The sequence below is a fragment of the Benincasa hispida genome, chromosome 6 (genome assembly GCF_009727055.1).
Source record: "Benincasa hispida cultivar B227 chromosome 6, ASM972705v1, whole genome shotgun sequence".
Taxonomy (NCBI): Eukaryota; Viridiplantae; Streptophyta; class Magnoliopsida; order Cucurbitales; family Cucurbitaceae; genus Benincasa; species Benincasa hispida.
This window is the reverse complement of record NC_052354.1, coordinates 9,187,785-9,198,441: the sequence shown is the minus strand read 5'-3', so window position 1 is coordinate 9,198,441 and position 10,657 is coordinate 9,187,785. Positions and strand designations below refer to the sequence as shown.

Below are 10,657 nucleotides of genomic sequence, written 5' to 3'. Positions count from 1 at the left end.
TTTCAAGACTTGAAACGATGCTATTAGTGGAATGATATGAAAAGGGAAATTTCTGAGTTTGTCAACAACTGTTTGGTGTGCCAATGGGTTAAAGCCTCGAGACAGAACTTACGTAGGCCTTTTGCAGCCCCTGAGTGTACCAAAGTGGAAGTGGAAGTGGAAGAATGTGTCTATGGATTTCGTTGTGGGTTTGCCAAGGATAACGAAAGGCTATATGATGATATGCGTTATAGTGGACAGAATCACTAAGCTGGCACATTTTATTCTAGGAAAGTCCACATATTCAATGAATAGGTGAGCGCAGTTATATGTGAAAAAGGTGGTGAGATTGCACGGAGTGCCTGTGTCCATCGTGTCTGATAGGAACCCTCGTTTTACATCTATCTTTTGGAAGAGTCTTCAGACAGCATTGGGTACTCGATTGGATTTCAGTATAGCTTTTCACCCATAGACTGATGGTCGAACTAAGCGTTTGAACTAAACCTTGGAAGATATGTTACGTGTATGTGCACTGAAGTTTTAAGGGAGTTGGGGTTCCCACTTGCACTTCATGGAGTTTATTTATAATAACAACTACTAGACTACCATTGGCATGGCGCCATTTGAGGCCTCGTATGGGAGGAGCTACGGGTCCTCAGTTTATTGGGATGAGGTCGGTTAATGAAAATTTTTAGGTCTGGAGTTGGTACAGACCACGAATGAGGCGATACAAAGATTAGAGCCCGAATGTTGACAGCTCAAAGTAGGCAGCAGAGTTACGTTGATGTTAGGAGTAAAGATTTAGAGTTTGAGGCAGGTGATAAAGTATTTTTGAAAGTGGCACCTACGAAGGAGTTGTCAAGGTTTGGTAGGAAAGGTAAGTGGAGCCCTCAGTTCATTGGGCCATTTGAGTTTCTAGAATGGATCGATCCTAGCTTATTAGCTGGCCTTGCCACTATCTCTTTTAGCAGTTCACGATGTTTTTTCATATTTCCATTTTGAGGATGTACATAGTGGATCCATCTTATATTGTGGATTATAAGCCTTTGCAATTGAATGTGAACTTGAGTTGTGAAGAGAAACCTATTCAAATCTTGGCCAAGGAAGTGAAAGTTTTGCGCAACAAAAAGATAGCACTGGCAAACGTTCTATGGCAAAACCATCAGCTCAAGGAAGCAACATGAGAATGAGAGGACGAAATGAGGTCACAATTTTTGGGTTTTATGTCCTAAAAGTCATGGTTTGTAAAAATAAACTCATTATGCAATTCAATAGAGCTGTTATTGAATATATAAATTGCTTATTTCATTTTAGAAATAAATCCAATAAACTAAAAAGATCCATGACTATTATATGAGTACTTGAACTTTATGTAGAGACATAAAAGTGGATCTAGTTCGAGTTAATAGTCAAAATGGTCTATAGTATATAAATAAAGTTGGGTACCTTATTCTAGTAATACTATCAAATGCAACCCACTCTGTAGTTGTTACAAGGAGTTGTAAAGTGCTATAGACGAAGTGTTCCTATTTCATACATATGATGATATGAGGAATGGGGACATCTTGTGCAATGAGTTTATACAAGATCGGACCATGAAATAATCCACTCTTACTTTATAACGTTGTTTACTGTTTAAGAATGACTATTTTAAAATGATGAACTAGGTAACTTGACCTTAATCCTAAGCTAACTATGAACTCCTGTTTATTCAGGATTATTCTTAGATTTTCATAGTTGAGGGTTGGCTCAACAGTGCCAGCTCAATAAGCCTCCCATTTCAGGGGTAAGATCGGGTAGATAGCTGAGGACATAAGGTGCAAGATGGAATTCACTCTTACCCGCTTTCAGGGATAGTAGAGAGGTTGTTCCCTTAAGTGCTGATTCCGGGTCTTGNCATAAGGTGCAAGATGGAATTCACTCTTACCCGCTTTCAGGGATAGTAGAGAGGTTGTTCCCTTAAGTGCTGATTCCGGGTCTTGAACAAGGGGCCCCACCCTCTCATTGGCCCGAGAGGGACTCGGTTTGATGATCGAATCACAAACGAATTGTTCATTAGAGGATCAGTAGGACTTAAGGAACTAGAGGTAATCTCGGGGGGTAAAATAACCTTTTGACCTAGCCGTTATTACGAATAACCTGTGAAGGGTTAACTTACTAATTATGGTCATATCGAGAGGACACAATATATCTACAGTGAGAGGAGTGCAACTACGGACTTTAGTGGAGTGACCCAGCAGTTAACGAATGGGGTTAATTCGGTGCAAAGAGTTTAGCCAATTAATCTCGGATCGTTGAAGCTCATGATCTGTAGGTTCACTAGGTCCCTTTACTAGTTCACAAACGGATTTGCTTTAGAGTAGCTTGATAAGTTGATTTGAAATGTTCAAATTAGAAAAAAAGAGAATTAGTAATTATATATGATATAATTACACGTTTAATTTTGAAATTAAACTTAATTGAAGAATCGATTAATATATTTAAATATGATTTAAATATTAAATTCATGAATAAAGATTCATGGTAATGGAATTGGTGAAAAATTAATTTAATATTTGATATTAAATTAATAAAGTTAATTAAAATTTTGTAAAATTTCATTTTTGGATTAAAATGGTTTTTTGATTTTGGAAATCAAAATAAAAAAAGAAATTTGAAAAATTAGACAAGTGGGATTTTCCCATTTTCTTACTAGCAGTTCACACGTAATTCCATTTCTTTTTAGCTCAATAATTCAAGCATGAAATATGATTCATGCAAGGCTTTTAGTTGCAGAAAAGTCATGTAATACAAAGCTTGAATTTTGAGTGGAATGAAGATATAGAAATCGTTGCTGAAGCTGAGAATTGGTATTTGAAGAGGTGTTCTTCACAGTATGTAAAACCAGTAACCTCTTCTCCAATTCCCTTCAATTTAAGCTTATTTTGAGTCCCACAACTCAATTGAAGGACCAAGAGAATAGGAGGGAAGACCTTGTGGTGGTTCATATCCAAAGAAGAAGGAGATTGCAGCTGAAGATCGTGAATCAAAGGTACTTCAAAGGTTAGTGTTGAAACTCTATTTTTAGTTTATGAGCATGCTTAGTTTAAAGCCAAAATTAATGAATTAGAATACTTTATGATCCTGTTTTGCTTCCGTTGCTTGCTTCTCGAATCCAATAATTGGTATCAGAGCATCATTAAGCATTCAATTCGGTTTAACTTTGGCTTGGTGGGTGTTTTTCATAAGTTGTATGAAAATGATGAACTGATATGTTTTTCTGAGTTTTGGCATTGTTTTCTCTTCAGTTATGTTGTAATTCTTGTAATTGGCTCTTTTTTCATGCGCTTTAAAGTGTCTGTAATTCGTTGAAGTCATTAGAGTTCTAATTATGTTGTAATTGAAGAAAGTAGTGAAGAAGGTCGAGCAACAGGAACCAGACTTTCAGCCACTTCCCAATACTCGATGCTCGATGCTCCAAAACTCGATGCACAATGCCATACTCGCTGAGAAACTTGATGGTATTTTGTGAAATACTCGATGCATGATACCATACTCGATGTTACTCGATGCTCATACTTGATGGTATTTAGTGAAATACTTGATGAATGATGGTGATTGAGTGCATACTCGATGCTTGATGGTACTCGATGTTTTTGCCCGGTTTAGAATAGTTTTGAGCATTGGAGGTTTGGTTCGAGAGGTTTGGGTCCAGTTCAAGGTGGTTCGAGCAATCCAGAAGTGTCTTAGAGCCCGTTTTTGTTGTTTTATGTAATAATTAGGTATTTGCTTGCTTAAAATTGCCGAAACAAAAATCATAATAGTTTATGTTTAATTATTTATGCATGTGATGTATGTTATAATTAAATAAATCTTGTATGTGCATAAAGTACGCCATGTAGATTTAAAATCCCACCGTAGGAAACATGTTACACGTATTGAAAGTATGTTATAAAGTGTTATAATATATAGTATGCATGTATATGGTTTCATATGCTTTAATATAAATGTTATATTAAATGTTAAGTACCTTTGATGTATGTTATGGATGCTTAGTATGTCTAAAATTTTTTAAGTTGTTATAAAATTGGGTTAGACATTTAAAATCCATAACAAAGATAAGCTGCATGCTCACGTAGGTTAATCACATGTTTTAATTGTTAAAATAGGCCGACATCTTGTAAAATATATTTAGTTTAAAATTGTCATTTATCTTTTCACTGAATTTTTGTTAGGACGGCCAAAATGTTTTGAATGAAAATGAGTATGTCATCGTAACGACCCATGTCAGAATACTTGAAAGGTCGAGTCATTACAATTAAGGACATATGTAAAGTAGTTATTTAAGCATCGTTTGGTAACCATTGGTTTTTTGTTTTTGTTTTTGAAAATTAAGCCTATGGACACTACTTCCACCCCAAATTTCTAAATTTGAATACAACCATGTAAATACAACCATGTAGAACTTCCCTTGAATGTCAGTTTTAAACCGACATTGAAGATGAGCTACAATGTCGGTTTAAAACCGACATTAAAGGCCTACATTTATTTTTCTTTTACTTTGCATCTTTTTTCCTTTCATATCAAATCTTCTCTCTCCTTTCACTTCTCTCTTACCAAACCCTCTCTTCTTCTTAACTTGGCTGTGCGAATCACTCCGATCGTCGTTGTCATTGGCGTTGCTTGGATCTCTATCTTTGTGGGCATTCTTCCGGTGGTTGGTCAACGTCGTGGGCATTCTTCCGGTGTTTGGTCATCGTTGTGGCCGTTCTTTCGGTGGTTCGATCTATAGATTTGGGTCATCTTCTGGTCCAACTTGTTTTGGTCTTTGTCACCGGCGTGGTGGAGTTCATCGTCCATAGATTCCGTCAGTGGTGGAGTTCTCTCTTCTTCTTCTCCTTGGATCTGTAGATTCTGGTGGTCAGCTCGTCATCCGTCCAGCTTATTCTAGTCATGGAGGTGGGTTTCCGACGTTGGATCTATAGATTTAGTTGTGGGTTTTTTGATCCGATCGTCTATTTGTCTGATCTACTTGTGGGTCTTCCGATCCGGTCATCAATGTTGTACTTTTCAAAGGAAACGACTTGGAAACTGACTGAGCATATAACTGGATGATAGAAAATGAACTTGAAAAGTTCCATTTTCAGGTAGCCAATAGCGCCAGAGGCCAGCTACCGATCCCCCGTTGACTGAGCGAAACAACTTTAATCAAACTTCTCAATAAATTGCAAAACAACTTTAATCAAACTTCTTAATAAATTATGAATGATGCTTATGAAAATGATTGTCCCATATGAGTGTGTTTTTTAGAGAAAACTAAAATGCATAATGCATCCCTTTCATTTCATCAATTAGTTGCTTTGATCCAAGGCTTTCCCTCTTGTGTTTCAGCTACAATTTTAACTGGATTTCACTTTTATGTAACTGCATTGATTGGTTGGATTTCAAATGCCACTGGCTATTCTGAATCCAAGTCTATTCCCTTCTAGGAACTCCTTTGGTTCTCGATTATCGCCAATACGTCGATAGCAGCCATAAACTTTAGCCTCATGTTAAACTCTGTTGGATTCTATCAGGTTCAATTCTTGCTCCCCTTACTCTTAAGTCATCACTCATCGTCATCGATGATAACTGAACTTTGTCACTACTTTATATGCTTGTAGATATTAAAGCTGAGCATGATACCAGTGGTTTGTGTACTGGAGTGGATTCTTCATGGAAAACAATACTCATGGGAAGTGAAGATGGTCGTTACTATGGTCGTTTTTGGTGTTGGAGTCTGTACGGTGACTAATGTCAAAGTTAATGCCAAAGGCTTTCTTTGTGTCTTGGTAGCAATTTTATGCACATCACTACAACAAATTGTAAGCATTCTCTTTTGTCCCTACAAAATCACTTGAAATTCAGCATTTGAACTCTAAGAACCTAATTATGAGACCTCAAGCTCAAATCTTTTGTATTGATTTAAACATTCAATAGGTTCATTACAGAAGAAGTACTCAATAGGTTCCTTTGAATTACTAAGCAAAACAGCTCCCATACAAGCACTTTCCCTTTTAATAGTTGGTCCGTTCATTGACTATTGCCTTACTAGCAAATCTTTACTGAAATACAACTACACTTTTGGTGCATTCATAAGTCGTTATTCCGTTATCTCTCTTTTTCGAATCTTGTATTCGTTTCGCTTTTACTTCCGAAGTTCAATCTATCCTTAATAAATGTTGTAGTGTTTCATATTACTGTCATGCTCCCTAGCTGTGTTCTACAACATCAGTCAATATTTGTGCATCGGGCGCTTCTCGGCCGTATCATTCCAGTTTTTAGGCCATATGAAGACGGTATGCATGCTGATGTTGGGGTGGCTGCTCTTTGATTCAGAGATGACATTGAAGAACATATCAGGGATGGTTCTTGCTATTGTTGGGATGGTGGTGTATAGCTGGGCAGTTGAAATTGAGAAAAAAGCCAATGCAATGGCCATCCCTCAGATAAGCATCATTCTAATATTCGATTTAAATTATTTGATTATTCGACAAGTATCACTACAAGAATTTTGCCTTGAATGTACCATTTATGCACATTCCCAATAAACACGGTTAGTTAAATATGAATTATGACAACATTTTCACTTTCAATCCTTTTTCTTAAACCTTTTTTGTTTATGTGTTTTTTAGGTGTTTGGAAGGGGTAGGGAGGAGATGGATTTCTTGCAACAGCAAGGGATTCAGGTGAAAATTGTTCCTAGTAAGTGCATTTTTGAATGCTTGCAGTTTTAAGCACAGTTTCTAAGTGTTTTCAAGTGACTCTAATGATATGAAAATTCCTGTTTGAGAAGTTATAGTGTGTTTATTTCTCTTTAGACCATATTGGATAGAATGTAACACTCGTTTATGACTCATGGGTACTATTTATTTGTAGTTTAAATTTGATTCAAGGTGCTTGAGTTTGTGGATTTCCCTATGGTAGTTTGTGGGTTATCCATACACTATGGTAGTTTTTGTGACAACTTTTGAGATTTGAAGTACATCGTGAGCTAAATTTGCTTATTGATGTATGTGTTCTTGAATATTCATTTTTTGGGAATTCTGATAGTTCTGTTGAGAACAAGTGGCTGTGAAATATTTTTGGGAGTGTGTTTATTTGAACAGGTTCAAGGTAAATTTTTTGTTTTGTTGTGGTAGCATCGTTATGCTACCGAAAATTTTCCATCGTCTTCGTATCTCATATCTAGGTAACACTATAGTTTTGTTGTGGTTTCTACCCTATTTATAGGGTCCTTAGGTTGTATTTGAGGTATTATTCAATAAAGATTAGATTCAAGAAAACTCCAAGATTGGTCCTACATTAGTCTGGATTAAAAACAAAAACTCAATATTTTGTTTTGATACTTTAGTTTGCCAGCAGCCAATTACAATATTAATTATTAAGCTTCTAGACTTGTTCTCCTAGGGTGAGCTTGTGCGTGCTTTAGGAGGTGCTATAGCATCAGCTTCTCTTCTTGGAGTTCCTCTAGGACATAATTCATCATTTCTTCAAGGTCCAGCATTTGCACCTCCTCGGATCAAGGAGGCCATCTGGTGAGGGAGCACAAATCCAACTACAGAAGAAGGTATTCTATTCTATTGCCTTTAAGAAGTTTCATAAAATTAACTTGGTATATGTTTAACGTGGAATAACATTAAATTTGGTTTATTCTTAATATAGAATAACAATAGTAGCATTATCCTCTGTTGTTACTTGAAATCTTATCACCTTTTCTATTTTTCAAGATGGTAAATCATAATTATTCAAGATTTCAAAATTAACCCCAAAGAGTTGTGTGTATAAAGTTTTGATAATTAGTACGAAAAATCATCAAAATAAGATATATTAGAACATTATGATTTCAGAAGCAAGCAAGTTGAAGAAACTAATTGTGGAACCTAGGGAATTTTTAATGTGTGTTGTCTTGTCTGGACATTCATTTACTTGCAAGTTGGGCTACTTGACTAGACAACAGTTCTGTGTGTAACCCCCTTGCCTTATAGCTCATGTTAGCTGAAATTATGAACTCCATTGGAAAACAGGAATGGGACGGGTGCAATCCTCATTGGGAGGTTTGTAGTTTACGACTCATGGGTATTATTTATTTGTAGTTTAGATTTGATTCAAGGTGCTCGAGTTTGTAGGTCGCACTATGGTAGTTTATGGGTTATTCATGCACTATGGTAGCCTTTGTGACAACTTTTAAGGTTTGAAGAAGTACATTCTGAGCTAAATTTGCTTATTGATGTATGTGTTCTTGAATATTCATTTTTTTCGCAATTCTGATAGTTCTGTTGAGAACAAGTGGTTGTGAAATATTTTTGGGAGTGTGTTTCTTTGAACAGGTTTTAGGTAAATTTTGGGTTTTGTTGTGGTAGCATTGTTATGCTGCCGAAAATTTTTCATCGTCTTCGTATCTCATATCTAGGTAACCAAGCTTCTCTTCATCAAGATCTTGAAAAAGAAGATTCTCTTATTTATTCAACTATTGAGTTTTCTTGTTTTGCAGATGCAACAAAGGAGTAAATATTTGGTATCGCAACCTCTTTATGCTTTTTCTTGGGGAACTTTAGATCCAACACATTCACTACAAGAATTTTCCCTTGAATGTACCATTTATGCACATTCCCAATAAACACGGTTAGTTAAATATGAACTCTTATCACATTTTCACTTTCAATCCTTTGTCTTAAACCTTTTTTATTTATGATCCTTTGAACAATAGTGGTCAGACGATGCCTATAACCAGACACTGCTAAAGCTAATGGGTTGGTTCAAGAAGAATTATGAAGGGATCCATACTTACCAAGTGGAGAGAGGCAGTAATCTCATAATGTATGTAAAACCATAATGTTTGTATTACTTGTAATTTGTGTTTTTAAGGCCTGAATTATTGTACGACCTATTAAATTATATATTTATAGCAGAATTTGTGGATTAAATGTAATAGATTTACAATCCATATATGAATAATATGTCATAGCCACAACGTTCAATGATGATGTGTCATGTTATACTTTTTGACCAAAAAAACGGATTCGACAACGAAATTTAAAAAAAAAAAAAAGGACAGATTTGGGCTTCAATGTTGGTTAAAAATTAAAAAAAAAGGCTTTAATGTCGGTTGACCTTTAATGTCGATTGAAAATTTCACTGAAGATCTTTAATGTCTGTTGGAAATTTCCCTGAAGGTCTTTAATGTCGGTTGCAACCGACATTGAAGGTTATGTTATTGAAGCCCTTTAATGTCGGTTTAAAACCGACATTAAAGGCAACCGACATTAAAGGGCTTTAATAACACTATCTTTAATGTCGGTTTAAAACCGACATTAAAGCCCGAATTTCTTCTAGTGCCATGTGAATCTAGAATATGCATCAATAAACAGAACAAAGTAACAAGCACCATTTATTGCTAAAGGAGGGAAGGTCCCCAAACATCTGACTAGACAAGTTTAAAAGGAGAGTGAACTAGAGAGGAGGAATTATCAAAAGGCAAATGATGGTTCTTGGCCATTTGACAAGAATTACAAAAATGATTGAAGTTTTTGTATGAGAAATTGAAATGACATTAAGATAAAACCATTTTGACAATATAAAAGGCAGGATGACCAAGCCGGTAATGCCACGGAGATAAGTCATGGACTGTTGAAAGAAGAGCCACAGGAGAATTGGGAAGATGAACATCATATGGCTTATTAGAAGGCAGGGACAACTTGTAAAGCCTACTAGCAAGCTTGGTCTGGAGGAGGGTTCTCTTAGATTAAAGATCCTTCAAAAGGAAATAATCATGAAAAAATTCGACAAAGGCATGATTATCATAACATAGGCGGGCAATACTAATGAGATTCTGGGATAAAGAAGGAGCATAGAGAACAAATGCAATGAGATAGACCAATTTGGTATGACAAAGGACATAAAAATAGTGCCAACATAAGTTATAGGAAGAGACATACTATTTTCAATAACAACTTGCTTAGCACCATAGTAAGGAGAGGCTTGCTGCATAGTATTCATGTCAAGAGTCATATGATGAGTGGCACCAGAGTCAAGAAATCAGCCTTCATCAGGATGTATAGGTTGGGGTGGATATTGAATATCTAACTGAGGAGCACTAGTTAGGATATGAGGCAGACGAAGGGACTGGGGAATTGAGTTGAGTGAAGTGAGCACAAGGGGTCGATAAAGAGGCTCGAAATGAGAGGTTATAAAGTTGATAGAAGGTGAGGGTTGTGTGCCCAACTTTTGAACAGATATGATATTGAGATTTATATAAATGATTAAGCTGAGGCCATTGAGGATGAGGAGAAGAATAAAATAGGCGAGGAGGAGGGAGCCCAAAAACACCAGGTTTAGTAGGAGTAGCATTATTAAAAGGCATAACGCTAGACATTTACATATTAGATATGGAAGATGACTTACCCATTGGAGGCCATTTTGGGCGGCGAGAATTATTTGAGTGAGACATGTTTGTAATATTTGCTTGAATCAAATTTAGCTGATCAATAGATGTCTGTTCTTCCAAACGAGCTTCATAAGCCGACAAGAGACTACGAACATCTACAATGGATGGTTTGTCATTATGATTATGGATAGAAGTAATGAAAGGATTATACTCGATACCCAGCCTTTCAAGGATGTAGCCCAAAATGATCACGATAGGAGAGAGGTTCTCCAA

The 10,657-nt window shown here is 36.2% G+C and overlaps 1 pseudogene; it reads left to right on the top strand.

The window, feature by feature from the left end:
* Positions 1-726: 726 nt before the first annotated feature.
* LOC120079087 lies at positions 727-9,681 on the top strand (annotated as a pseudogene).
* The last annotated feature ends 976 nt before the right edge of the window (positions 9,682-10,657 follow it).